Here is a 13,271-nt window from a genome sequence, read left to right as displayed (position 1 = left end):
GAGTCCTTTCGCGTTAGGTACTCCAACACAATGTGCATAAAATCTAAGCCTTGGCTGAAACGTTACATTTTCGGAAAAGTAGTGTCCTGGTGTCTATGGAAACTCCGAAAGGAGTCTATTAGGCACTGCAGAGCAGAGGTGAAAATGCACGTTCTGTGGCCCCTCGGAAGTTGTTAGCTGCCCTGTGATTCTGTGGCGAAATTGACGGATGTCACGGTACATTACAATGAGATCGTCGGGGCAATTCAAAGGAGGATTTTGGATGACTCCTCCGCACCCATAACATCGCGAGACTCTGGTTCCCACAGCCACTTTCAGGAGGAAGGTATTTCCGTTTTTAGTAGGCAGTGCGTGTGGGACGCCAACAAGAGCACTTTGAAGAGCATACTGGTGAGGAGGTAGGCCATCATGGTGTGTGATAATGTGGTGGTTCGCGGTAGATTCAGCTTGCATTTCATTCTCTATCTTTGCATTCGTACCTTAAGTATCTATCCTAATTTTCCTTAGGAACCATCTACACCAAAGGAGATAATTGATTATTTGGTATTCATTCCAAGGGTTCCCAAGGGATAAATTGGCTTGGGTTGGGAGCAGCTTGGGTTCCAGTCGGGTTACAGTAGAAATAAGTACTTAAATCAACATTATGCCTGCAGCATTTTGGTAGGAAAGTCCCTTTCAGATCATGGAGCCACCGAACCCCGAAGCGTTAATATTTTGCTGGCCGTCGATACTGTACTTGTTGCTTCTTACACCACAAAAGATACCAATATTTCAATGATATGACAATTTGTTTTAAGACAAATGTTGTAGATGGCAATCCAGTATTTAAGGTCCACTTTCAATTTCCTACCGTGGCTGTACATGTTTAACATGCCCTGTCTTTCTGCTGTTCTGCGGTGTTCCTATGGGTTACTCTTTGCTGCTAGTTCGAGTGGTTAGGATAGACTTGGCTCCAAGCCTCTGTTGTTCAAAAGGTGGATAAACGCTATTCCACTGGATAAATCACTATCCAGCAGTTAAGCACTAGCAAAACCAATTGAGTAATCCAATGGATAGTGATTTATCCAGTGGATAGCACTATCCAGGCTTTGCACAAACCACGAGGAACAAGGACTTGTCATGGGAAAATTCTTTAAAATTTGTTTTTTGTTTCTAAGGTAATCACCCCTGAGGTAGTTTCACTGTGGGTAATGGGGTGACACACATAACATGGATTTCCTTGGCGTGAAGTGGAACAGAAAACCCATTTCCCCTGGGTAAATAGTCGTAGTGGAACGGCAACTATGGGGTTAAATTTAATGGCGCACCTTGTTTACCTGAGTCCTGTTGTGTGACTTGGCTCCCCATTTTATTTCTACTCAGATGGATCTCTAGAATCTTTGTAGTTTTGTTTCACGTTTTGTGATAATTTCACTCATGTTGCTCCTTAACATCAGGTGAAAATGACATACGGTATTGCTTGTGCATTGTATTACCGGGGGATACAATGCAAACACTGTACGTAGTCCTAATAATATTTAAATTATTAATTTTTATTATAACTTGGAATTTCTGTGGTTCATACATGGCAAGCATTTCCTACATTAAGCGGTGCACTACTTCTGTTCAGGATATTCTTTCCAAATTGTGAGACAACTTACCAGATCATATACATCCATATTTTAATTGGAGCAAGTTACCCTACTGTGAAAGACAACCACTGAAATAAAAAATAGTCCTACATCAGTTTATAAAGGCCATGCACAATGTCTTAAAACTCCAAAAAACACCTTTATATCCAGTGTGTTTGAAAATGAAGCTTTTTTGCAGGCATTTCAATAATATTATTGTTAGCAAGAGTACCTTTCCACCAATTAAGAAGACAACATTAATTATTCAAGGACAAGTACGATTCAGCCGAGATACAAGTGTGCTGATTTTAATCAACACATTGCTTTACAATTCCTCTTTTTCTGAACCCTCATCCTCATCCAAGTCCTACCATCAGATAAATCAATGTTATTCTTCTTCTGGTAACTCTCCATCTTTGCCATCACCAAGGAAGCTGTTTCCTCCACACTAGGCAGAGTTTGCACCCCCTTGACAGGAGAAGTGGAGCCACGCCCCAACAGCAGACAGTCCTAAGGAACGTCGTCCAACACCCGCATAATCGAAAGGACCTTTCAGAGTAGCATACTTCATTGTGCGGGCATTGAGCAGCAGCCATTGCAGGATTAAGCCAAATCCACCCCAGGCCAAGAGCATCCTCAAGTTATTAATTGTGCACCTCAGCCTCAGCCCAGATCCAGCCCCGACAACTTCTTTCTTTTTGTATTTTCCTCCCATTGACCTTCATGATTTCTAGATATTTGGTTTCTTCCAGATGCTCCTGAATCCAGAATGTGAGTCGAACAGCAACAATACAGCTTGGTTTATCTTCACAGTTCTCCTTTAGTACCTGAATAGTTTAAATCTGCAACACTTCTGGTGGTTCAATTGACTCAGCAAGCTTGTCCACAAGCAAAATGAATGATAATGGTCTGAAGCGGACCGATGGGCCCTTGATACGTCTTCCATACTATGAGATTCTTTTTGCTCCTGCATGAAGACCTTAATGGTTGGATAGCTTGGATTTGGTATCCTGCCAGCTGTAACAGTATGAACAGTTAGCATCACGAGCTCCAACCTTTTGCTTTGCCTTTAGAGACTCAGTTCGCAACCTTTTGCCCATTCTGGGGAGCGAGTCTTTGGCAATGTCCACACCTTTAGAATAGAAAAAATCAAACACCCTTACACTGAGGTTTATGGTTGTCATGCATGGATGTTTTTTTTATTTCAAGAACTCACTCCCAGTGAGCTTTCTTTAAGCAGTCAACTGAGTGTAAATGACTTCGTTCCCAGGAGTTCTTGTACGCCCAATGGGCAGAGCATCTGGATCAGTGTTATAAGAGGTTGTAGGTTCAAATCCTCTCTAGGTCTCGTAATTTTTTGAGTGTCTTTTTACCCATTGCCAAGCAACTACAATAGGATTATTACTAATACAAGGAATTCGGTTTTTAAAACAAATTACACAAATTTTTTTCACTCTGATGTAGGTAAGCTCAACTTGTTTGAATGTTTTTTCTCAAAAAACTCTACAGAGAACTGGATGGACTAGTATGGGATACGTTTTCAACCCACTTAACCCATCGACACTTCAAACCCATCCTAGGATGCCCCTAGTTGACAAGCAAAAAATCTTTCTGGGTGTTAGAGAAAATCTGTCAAGTCTCACCTCCCAGGGATCAATGGGTAACGGAGGGGAAAATAGTTTTAGGTTCTTAAGGGACTGTGTGGTCCCAGCTGGACCCAGTTGTTCAAAAAGGTGGGGTAACGCTATCCACTGGATTTGTTCACGTGATTTATCCGGCACAAGCGCTCATCCACATTTAATAATATGTACTTATTGACTTAGTGGTAGGGCCGGACCGGAAAATATTTGGCCCGAGGTCATGGCGTACGGAGCACGCAGCCGCAGTGACGGTACCCTGCACCATGACCGAGGGGGCCCCCCGAGGACGGGCCAAATATTTATAAGCAGTGTTATCATATATGATATGACCACCATGCTTTTCCCTTTTTTTTTTCAGCGGTACCCAAAATTCGGAATGTTCACTGACGCTCGCTCATTTTGGGACCCGAAAACGAAGTGCGGGATGTATATGATAATTGCAAAACTATGAGAAAATCCCCGTAGGAGGGCCGTACGCGATACTAGCAGGGCCTGGACGGCGCCCTGCTCGCCGCCATCGCGTACGGCCCTCTCATACGGGGGATTTTCTTCAATAGTTTGTTTTTGCAATTGAAAGCGAGCGCCAGGGCCGTACGGGTCATATAAGATAATAATAATAAATTGATATATAATGACAAACGTGATTAGTGCCGCATTTCTAATCGCAATGCACTTACAATATTTTGATAAAATGGAACATGAATGTCTAATTTATTTTTAGTATAAGAAATCGAATATAAAATACTAAAAAGTAGATCTATTAAAAAAGTACATACTATTCATAAAGTGAACAGATACTTAATTAAATTCTGCAATCCGCCCTTACCGAACTTTCCCGCCCACCCACCCAAAGATTTTTAAGTTTTTATACCATACCAGTATAATGTTACTAGCATTGGAACGTTGTTTGTTATTTTTGGTCCTAAGTGTAATGCTACTTGAATAAGCTTTGAAATTTAAAAATAGAAGAACCGTAGCCAGGGTACAACATATTAACAAATTATATAACAAACGTTCACCTGCATATATACAGTTAAAAACTTTCGGAGCTTTCGGCTTGTCAGGCTACAGCCTTCAATGGAAATCAAATGGAAAAATGATGACAACTACAATATATACAAAAATAGGGAGCAAAAAAAGAATGTATAAAACGGGAAAAAATATTGTCAAAAAAACTAATTGTTTCTTTTTTAAAAGAATGGAGTATTGGATTAGGGAGCGGCCTAGAATTGTTATCTGCATGATCTATCGAAGCGGTGTGCCAAGATTCCAGTGTCTTGCGGGTACGAGACAGAACTCCCTTGTCAATCACTTGGCACTTTTTAAAGTCGGATAGAGTGATTTGAAGACCAAGCGTGTTTAGCAATGTTGGTAGCCTCTTGCCGTAAGACTTCACAATTCCTCATATGTTCTTTTTTTCTGGTTTCAAAGAATCTGCCAGTATCGCCAACATAACTCCAATGGGGTCAGTCGGCATCAAAGGATATTTTTGTAAACCACGTTAGGTTGAAGATCAAGATCGGAGGGCGGGACTTAGGCGAGGGAAACTCCTGTTGTAAAGTCTTGAATGGCTTGCTGACAACTCGAATATCAGTTTTTTTTTAAGGAGTCCTAGTTAGAGGCTGAGAAATGCCATTAATATAGGGGAGGGACTGCATAAGTGGAGAATTCGGAGGGTGCAATCCATTTAAAAAACATGCCAACAAGTTCCTCAGGTGTTGGGATGGTGATTTTTTTCGCATGAGTAGAAGATTTCTTCTTTAGAATGTTTGAGATACGCATTTTGGGGGTAAGGATAATGATCTCAATTATTGAGGTTTACCGTAAACCAACCCACACTGATAGGTATCTAGATTTCTTCTCCCATCATGACAAACGACACAAGACCAGTACAGCTGAGACTTTGTTACATCGCGCAACTAATCTCCCGAGCACAAACAAGGAAAAGAGAAAGAACTTATTCATGTCATCGACGCTATACGATCTAACAATTACCCCCAAAATGTTATCTCCAACATTCCTAAAGAAGAAATCTTCTACTCAGCGAACAAATCCCATCCCAACACCTGAGGAACTTGTTTGCATGTTTTTAAATGGGTTGCACCCTCCGAATTCTCCAATTATGCAGTCCTCCCCTATATAATGGCATTTCTCAGCCTCTACTAGACTCCTTAAAAAACATGATATTCGAGTTGTCAGCAAGCCATTCAAGACTTTACAACAGGAGTTTCCCTCTCCTAAGTCCCGCCTCCGATCGATCTTCAACCTAACGTGGTTTACAAAATATCTTGTGCCGACTGCCCATGGAGTTATGTTGGCGAGACTGGCAGATTCTTTGAAACCAGAAAAAAAGAACATATGAGGAATGTGAAGTCTTACGCAAGAGGCTCCAACATCGCTAAACACGCTTGGTCTTCAAATCACTCTATTGACTTTAAAAATTCCAAGTGATTGACAAGGGTTCTTCTCGTACCCGCAAGACACTGGAATCTTGGCACACCGCTTCAATAGATCATGCAGATAACAATTCTAGGCCGCTCCCTAATCAATACTCCATTCTTTTAAAAAGAACAATTAGTTTTTTTGACAAATATTTTTTCCCGTTTTTATATTCTTTTTTTCTCACCTATTTTTGTATATATTGTAGTTGTCATCATTTTTTCCATTGATTTCCATTGAAGGCTGTAGCCTGACAGCCGAAAGCTCGAAAGTTTTTAACTGTATATAGCCAGTGAACGTTTTTTATAATAATTTTTTAATAAGCTTTGAAATTGCCAGGCCAGGCTTGCGGCGGTCAGCTTGACATGGCTACCAGTGGTGTGAGTAAAATTGTTTTTTAAACATAAAATATATTTGCAGGGTCAACAAAAGTCAGGCACCTCAGATTTCATATTTATGCAACTATTGATTGTAAGGTGTAGCTCAATGGGAAGGGCATTCGAGTGGTGTTGCGGAGGTCTTAGGTTTGAATCTTGCCTTGGACTCTGATTTCAGTTGCCCTTTTGCCTGTTGCCCAGCAACTAGTTTATCATCCTTCCCAGGGGGTGCTTTACACCTTGCATTTGTAAAAGAAATGATGTAAAAACTACCATTAGACCAGGAAATACATTCTGCAAACACATCAAATTGTCAACTACATTCTCTAAACAAAAAAATAAAGAAAAGACTACTATGTAGGCATTTTGTTGAAGTGCACCTGACTCTTAGATAGACAATGCACAACCATTTAAAGGTCACATAACAACAAGCTTTTTAAGGACGTCCGTGGTAATTGTTTGTGCGCAACGTTACTGCGCAGGTAACACGACTGTAATATGTCACGCATTACTTCGAGCATTAGTGAAGTTGAGGTTTTAAAACTTTTGCAAAGACCGTGGACAATAAGTGTTGCTCAGCGGTGGATCAGAGAAGGTTGTGATCAGTCAAAATTGATTAAAAAATATTTATGAAAGTCAAGTAGACTACTGCACGACTGATATTCGCATTGTTTTATCAGTCATGCACTACTCTACTTGACTTTCATAAATATTTTTCAAGCATTAGTTAAATTAAAATACCATGGCGACAAAAACGCCTTGGAAAAAATTCCAGGCCGGCAAAAGAATGGCACATTTATTTGCAAATCAACATTAAACGTTAAAGAGAAGTGAGCGGGATGGAAAAGCTCTGGAAAAGGTAGCTGATTGAGTAGTGGCTGAAAGTTTGGAAAACTTGAGGATGAGGAGGCAGTGTGGCCCAGTGGTTAGGGCGCTTGCCTTGAGAACCGGAGATTCCGGGTTCAAGACCTGCTCTGACCACTAGTTGAATTTGATCCTGGTTGTCCCTGGTTCACCTTCCCAGCTGCACTTGTAAATAGCCAACTGGTTTGCCCCCGGCCGGTTGGGATTCTTAACAATTGTCGTTGTTCTGTTCCGTCGTTTCGTTGTGTTTCATTGGCCCTGAAAAGCCCCTATGGGGAGTGGTCAATTAAGTATGTATGTATGTGTATGTATGTATGTAACCGTTGCGTAAAATTAATTATATGGGGCAGCTTTTTTTTTTAATGTCTTTATTACCCTTGGCTACGAACTTAAGTTCAAAATGAATGCATGTTTTTGAAGTTCTTTTCCTTTACTTTCGTGAAAATAGAGCAGCAATTTTGTCCTCGTCCGCTTGAATAGTGCGGACCTGCGTGGAAACAACCAGCAATTAAATTTCACAAAAACCATACTCCAGAAGATGAGCATGATGGCAATGAAGATATTATACAAAACACCAACCAAATGAAGATGACGCCTGCTAGAAACTTTGTTGCTATGCTCAAGAAAGTTTTTTCTTTCGGTAAAAACCTTTCATCCCTTCAATGATCAATACTCTCTTGGGTTCCAATCCAGTCCTTCCTTGACAGGTCAGGGAAAAACGTGACAAATGAAATTTTCCAAGAGCTTTGCAAAATCACATTGATTTTGCTCGTTAAGATCATCGGTGACCCCTATTTTTTTTTAAATAATGAATCACTTTACTCACTATGTACAAAATACGATGAAATGAAACAAGTCCCACCATAAGAAGTTATCTTTTTTAACATTTTCTTTCCTTGTGCCATCGAATTCTGGTAGTGGTTGCAATGGATAGAGCTTACGGAAAGGCTAGTTGAGGATGAACTCTACTGTTTACGAGATCCCTAGCGGCATGCAATTATCTAAAATCCCACTCCTAAAAACTTGTGCACGGAAATCTTCACTCTAACAGTTTATTTTGATGATTTTCAACGGATGAGCAGATGAGGCTATGTTGCGCTATTATGACTGATTTCTCAAAATTAAGGCATTTTTCCACTGCCATTTTCTCGGAAACAAAGTTGGTGACCCCCAATTTTTTTCCCATTTTGGAATAAGTACTTTATGACCTAACTCTAGGCGAGAAATGAAGAAAATCTCATCGTAGGTAGATTTTGGCGCTAACGTCCTTAAAATACTCCACCCCCAAACATTTGCTTCTTGATTAACATGTACACAATGCATACCACCATTATCTGTCAGTAGCAACACACATATGAATCATTTTACCTTTCTGCCTTTTTGGACAGCTAGATGGTTAATAATAACCCAATGGAAAGGCCTACCCAGTTTTTCAACAAGTGCATGACTTCTATGTAGAGCTTCACGGTACCTACCAGGGTGCAAAGAACTCAACAAGAACCAATTCCTTGGTATTTAGAACTTCTGCTTCAAAATTTCCATCTGTCAACTCAATGACATCCTTTTGGTTTCCAGCTTTTCCACTGTCCTGTACCAAAGAAGAAACGACTGTCAACACAACAGGTAATGCCCTCAAGAACTCAACATACTGCCTCACTGATAAATTTCAGTGTTCATGTCACTGTTTCTGCGTCATGAAACATAGATTGCTCAAGGAACTTAATAGATTTAGTGAAATAAAAAAAACACAAGATGGCTGATTAGTTGATTTTAATAGCTCATCAAGGTAAATGGTAAACATCATGTACCACATTGAAGAATAGCACTGGTTAACAGGGTCCAATGGAGAAAGTAGACAAATTATTTCTAATCAGTTAGTGGGTGGTCCTTGACTTTTAAATACAATTGCCAAGTGAAGGTTGGACAATTACTGACTCTTTGACAGCCAAAAAATACCTGCTCAGGACAAGTCACATTCCATCAGTAATGTACATGTAACTCAGCTGCTCTGTGCTGCATATTTCCTAATATTACTGCTCATGAATTATCAATTTGGGTTAGGCATACCTGTCGTCCTCCTCCACCGGAACCAGATCTCCTTCCACCACCTGACAGCCTGTCCTTTACCATAGATTTAAGGGCACTTAAACCAGAATCAACAATAGCCTGAGCAGTCCTTGCCCCTAGGAAATAAATGCACCTCAATCAACATATAGTTTTACGATGGATTGCCAAAAAAGCCATGTTTAACGGCCCATACCATTGTAATCATCTGGTTTGTTCTTGTTGATTCCAAAAACCTACAAAATATACATGAAGAGCTTACAATTAAATGCATCAACGTGTCTGGATACACAGCATTAATGAAGGGTTGATCACTTTGCTGCCCTCTTTGTTTCTGTGTCAGAGGCAGGGTCCTAGTTATTACTTTACGATTTACATACTAACATCAGATGTGGAAAGTAAACCCTGATTGCGATTTAGTGGAGGTGAACGAGACAAGATTTGCAAAGAATTAAAATTGAAACACCATTTTGTGTGTGACTCAGGGAATTTGTTGGCAACCTAATGCAACTGGAAATTCCTGACAGTGCATGAAATATACATAGTTTGCTAAAGTTAGATGCAAAACAAGATGTCACACAGTAAAATTATAACAACTTAGACACAAGCAGATCTTCCCAGCCAAGAAAATTACCTTTATTGTGGGGAATCCTCTGATTCCATACTGGCCACCTAACTGCTGATTTGCTTGGTTGTCCATATCCACTGCACCAACCTGAACAACACCCTGAAAAGATACAAAATAACACAAAAAACATAAATAGAAGTTAAGTAGCCTTTCCCTTCCAGTTGTCAACATTCCCCTAATTGAAGTTTCTTGAGGTTTTTACCACTGAATTTATTAATTTAACCATTAGAAGGTCTCTATTTATTCCCAGTAATAAGGCCATAAAGATTCTTGAGATAGTTATACACAGACTGTCTTAAGGGATGTATACAGGTCTCTTTTGCTTTTCAGCTGATGACCTCTCAACCCACTGCACTGAGCATATCCCAATGATTTCATTATGCAAGTGACATGAAACTAACTGATACAGTGTCTTATCATAATAATTATTATTAATTTATGATATGATTGGTTGCCTTAATAATATCCATGACACATCTGTGAAAGATAATATGAAGGGCTGGATGCAAGTGACAATGTTTGGCCGATTTTTAGTTTTGCTCAAAACTAGCCCAAATCTTGCAAGTTGACTGGAAATTAACTAAAGAACATTGCCCTGGTATTCTTTTTCACCAATTTGAGATTTATGTTCGAGAAATAAGCTATGCAAAAATACTATTTACAATTTGGGCTAGTTTTGAGCACAACTAAAAATCGGCTGAACAATGTCACTTAATAGCTTTTTGCTTCCAGCCCTTCATATATGTACTACTACATTTACTTTGGGTAAACTTTCCATTAATTTCCTTTTTTCAAGATTCCACATGTTTTGAGTCTTAACCAATACAGCACTTCACTAGCGATATCAAACAAATGTAAATTCCTGTTAATTCCTTCTAAGATACAAGAAAATGCCCTTTTCATAAAATTGATGATTCTATTAAAAGAGTATACAACCTTCAATGCTGAGGCTGCCTTGGTCCATTCAGGAGCCAATGCTTTACAATGTCCACACCTTTTAAAAAAGTAAAAGTTGCTTTAGGACAGTGATTTTACAACATTTGAAATTTCAGCCTTCCCAAAAAGTCCTGAACCTTTTTGTCTAAATGAAAACAGATGGTGAGAGGGAAGCGATATGCAAAAGGAAATGCAAGCCAGTCTGGTTTTTTTATTGGTATCAAACAGTTCTGTTGCATGACCTTGTCATGCATATCAAAATAACCTACTCCAGGAATCTTGTTTTATGTCAGATTCCCTAAGGATTGTTAAGTGCATAGTGGTTTGGTGTTGTATGATCAAGCCAATACAGCAACAAGGTTATATAACTCTGCTGAACTCAAGATCTGTTAATCAACGAATTATAACTCAGGAGAAAATGCTGCATTAGGGCTTAAACTTTTAAAAAAATCCAGTTCCAATTTTGCGACAACATACCAAAAGTTAGTGCAAAGTGACACGCTGTATTGTGTAGCCAGTGGTTTGACAAAACAAAATGTGAACCCCCAACAGGTTTTAGCACATGTGTGACTTCTCCAGTGGATAGCATTCTTAACTCTTTAAACAACTGAGGCCCATACTCTACACTGTACAAGTTGTTACTACAGATCTCAGTTCTGTCATATAATATTGACCACGCCCCCACTGTTCAAACGACGGATAGCGCTATCTGCCGGACAAATCACTATCCAGTGGATAAGTATTAGTGAAACCAATTGCGCTATCCAATAAATAGTGATTTAACCAACGGATAGCATTATCCACCTTTTGAACAGCTGGGGCCAAACAAAAAGAAGATTTTCACATCCAAGGATGTTAATTTCTTCATTTGCTCAGCCAACAATCAGTAATTGCCTGAACTCACCTGAAGGCCCACCTTCAACCAACAGGAACTGTGTGCCTCAGAACAATTTTCATATACAACAATTCCGCCCGAACCGCCGAGATTCATCCAATTAGATTGCTACGACAAGCAATATGAATTTCCATAACAAAAAACAAATGGTCGAAAAGCCTGTCGGTTGAAGGTGGGCCTTTATTTTGAAATACTCCTCTAGGCTAGTAGATCATGTTCACACCTTTTATTTCACACTATTCTCTACTGAATTGCACCATGTGCCCCAGTTTGCCTCAAACTGGCTATGCTGTGGCAAGCCTAAGTTTACAAGATGAGAGATCACTGATTGTAGGTGTCACTCTGTTATAGAAGTCGCTCAGATCCGTGGTTTGAACTTCATACTCATGGGGATAGTATTTGTTGGCGAGATTTTTGCCATTATTCACGAAGAAGTCGTTTAGTAAGCTCTGCCTTTCCTTATTGCTAGTGATAAGTTCAGATGATGATGAGTGCTGCATCGGGCCAATTTGTTTATGCTTTTTGTGCTGCAAGTTCATTACCTCGGTAACTGTATTCCAGAAATCTTTTGCATTTTTGGCTTTCTTAAACTGGTTCAGCCAGAATGTGGATTCGGCTTCGCGTAACATCCTAGTCACTTTGTTTCTTGTTCTTTTGTACTAGCTCTTCCCAAAAGCCAGATGTGTTGCTCGTGCCGTCTAATAATTTGTATCGTTTATTCATCTCCTTTCTGATTTCTCCAGTGACCCAGGGGAGGCTTTCCTTCCTACTGGTAATTTTGGCTGTTCGGGTGGGTATGTGTGTGTCAAGCACGTCTTTGAAGGTCTTTGAAAAGAAGTTCCCAGGCGTGAGTAACATAGTCTATATCGTTGAAAAGTGACGTGACCCACCACGGTACATCATGGAGATCTTTTTGAAGGGATTTTTCATCGAGTCCCCTATAGTTTCGTACTCTAAGACTTTTGATTGAGGAACCAGGGCTCCCCCTTTCCCTTAATTACCAGCATTTTATCAAAACTGAAAGTATGGCTGGCTCAGCAGCAACATCACAAAAAAGGAGTTTTAGCATATCAAGTGAGGTAAGTAAAAACAGCCATGAATCAAATGGAATTGTTAGGTTCTGGAACATGTGAATGCAGTAGATGTAGAAGTAAAATTAACAATTCTGTTTGAGCAGTTTGATACGCTGCCCCTCGCAAAAAACTGACCATCATATCTGCAGTGCTTTTGCTTAACTCTCATCCCATGCCAGTCTCCAATTTAATGGATTTTGCAAGCCAATCAACTCTAATAACAATTTATTGTTATAAGCTGCCTTACTTTAAATTTCTATCTTAACTTAACTTTAGAAGAAGGACAATAAAAAAATGAAAATCACATTAAAACACAGAGTAGTGCAAAAACTTACCAAGGAGCATAGAATTCTATAAGCCACACTGAATCACTAGTCATAACCAAAGAATTAAAATTACTGGCTGTCAATTCCACGACATCAGTGTGGGAACCGTAAAGTGCTCTGCCCAAAGACACGATACACGACAACAGAATCCCTGATAAAAAAAAACGAACAAAAAGATCTTCGCCACTGTAAATGATCGTAACATTCAAAGGGATTAAGGGTCAAACCAACCGTAAATGAGACTCATTCTTGGAGAATTTAAAAGATTACTGGTTAAAACACACTCCAAAGAGAGAACGAACTTCACTACAAGCGAGAAAGTTTTTGCAGAGCTTCAAAGAGACCGGCCTCTCGTGGCTCGCTCTCATTGGTTAATTATCTATCTAAATTTCTACGGCTTACCGCTGATGACTTGACAA

The 13,271-nt window shown here is 39.7% G+C and overlaps 1 pseudogene; it reads right to left on the bottom strand.

Annotated features, from left to right (window-relative positions):
* Positions 1 to 1,935: 1,935 nt before the first annotated feature.
* On the bottom strand, positions 1,936 to 13,213 carry LOC138032621 (protein disulfide-isomerase A6-like; annotated as a pseudogene).
* Positions 13,214 to 13,271: the final 58 nt, after the last annotated feature.

This window comes from Montipora capricornis, chromosome 14 (genome assembly GCF_036669925.1).
Source record: "Montipora capricornis isolate CH-2021 chromosome 14, ASM3666992v2, whole genome shotgun sequence".
NCBI classification, from domain to species: Eukaryota; Metazoa; Cnidaria; class Anthozoa; order Scleractinia; family Acroporidae; genus Montipora; species Montipora capricornis.
This window is presented reverse-complemented; position numbering and strand designations above follow the sequence as displayed.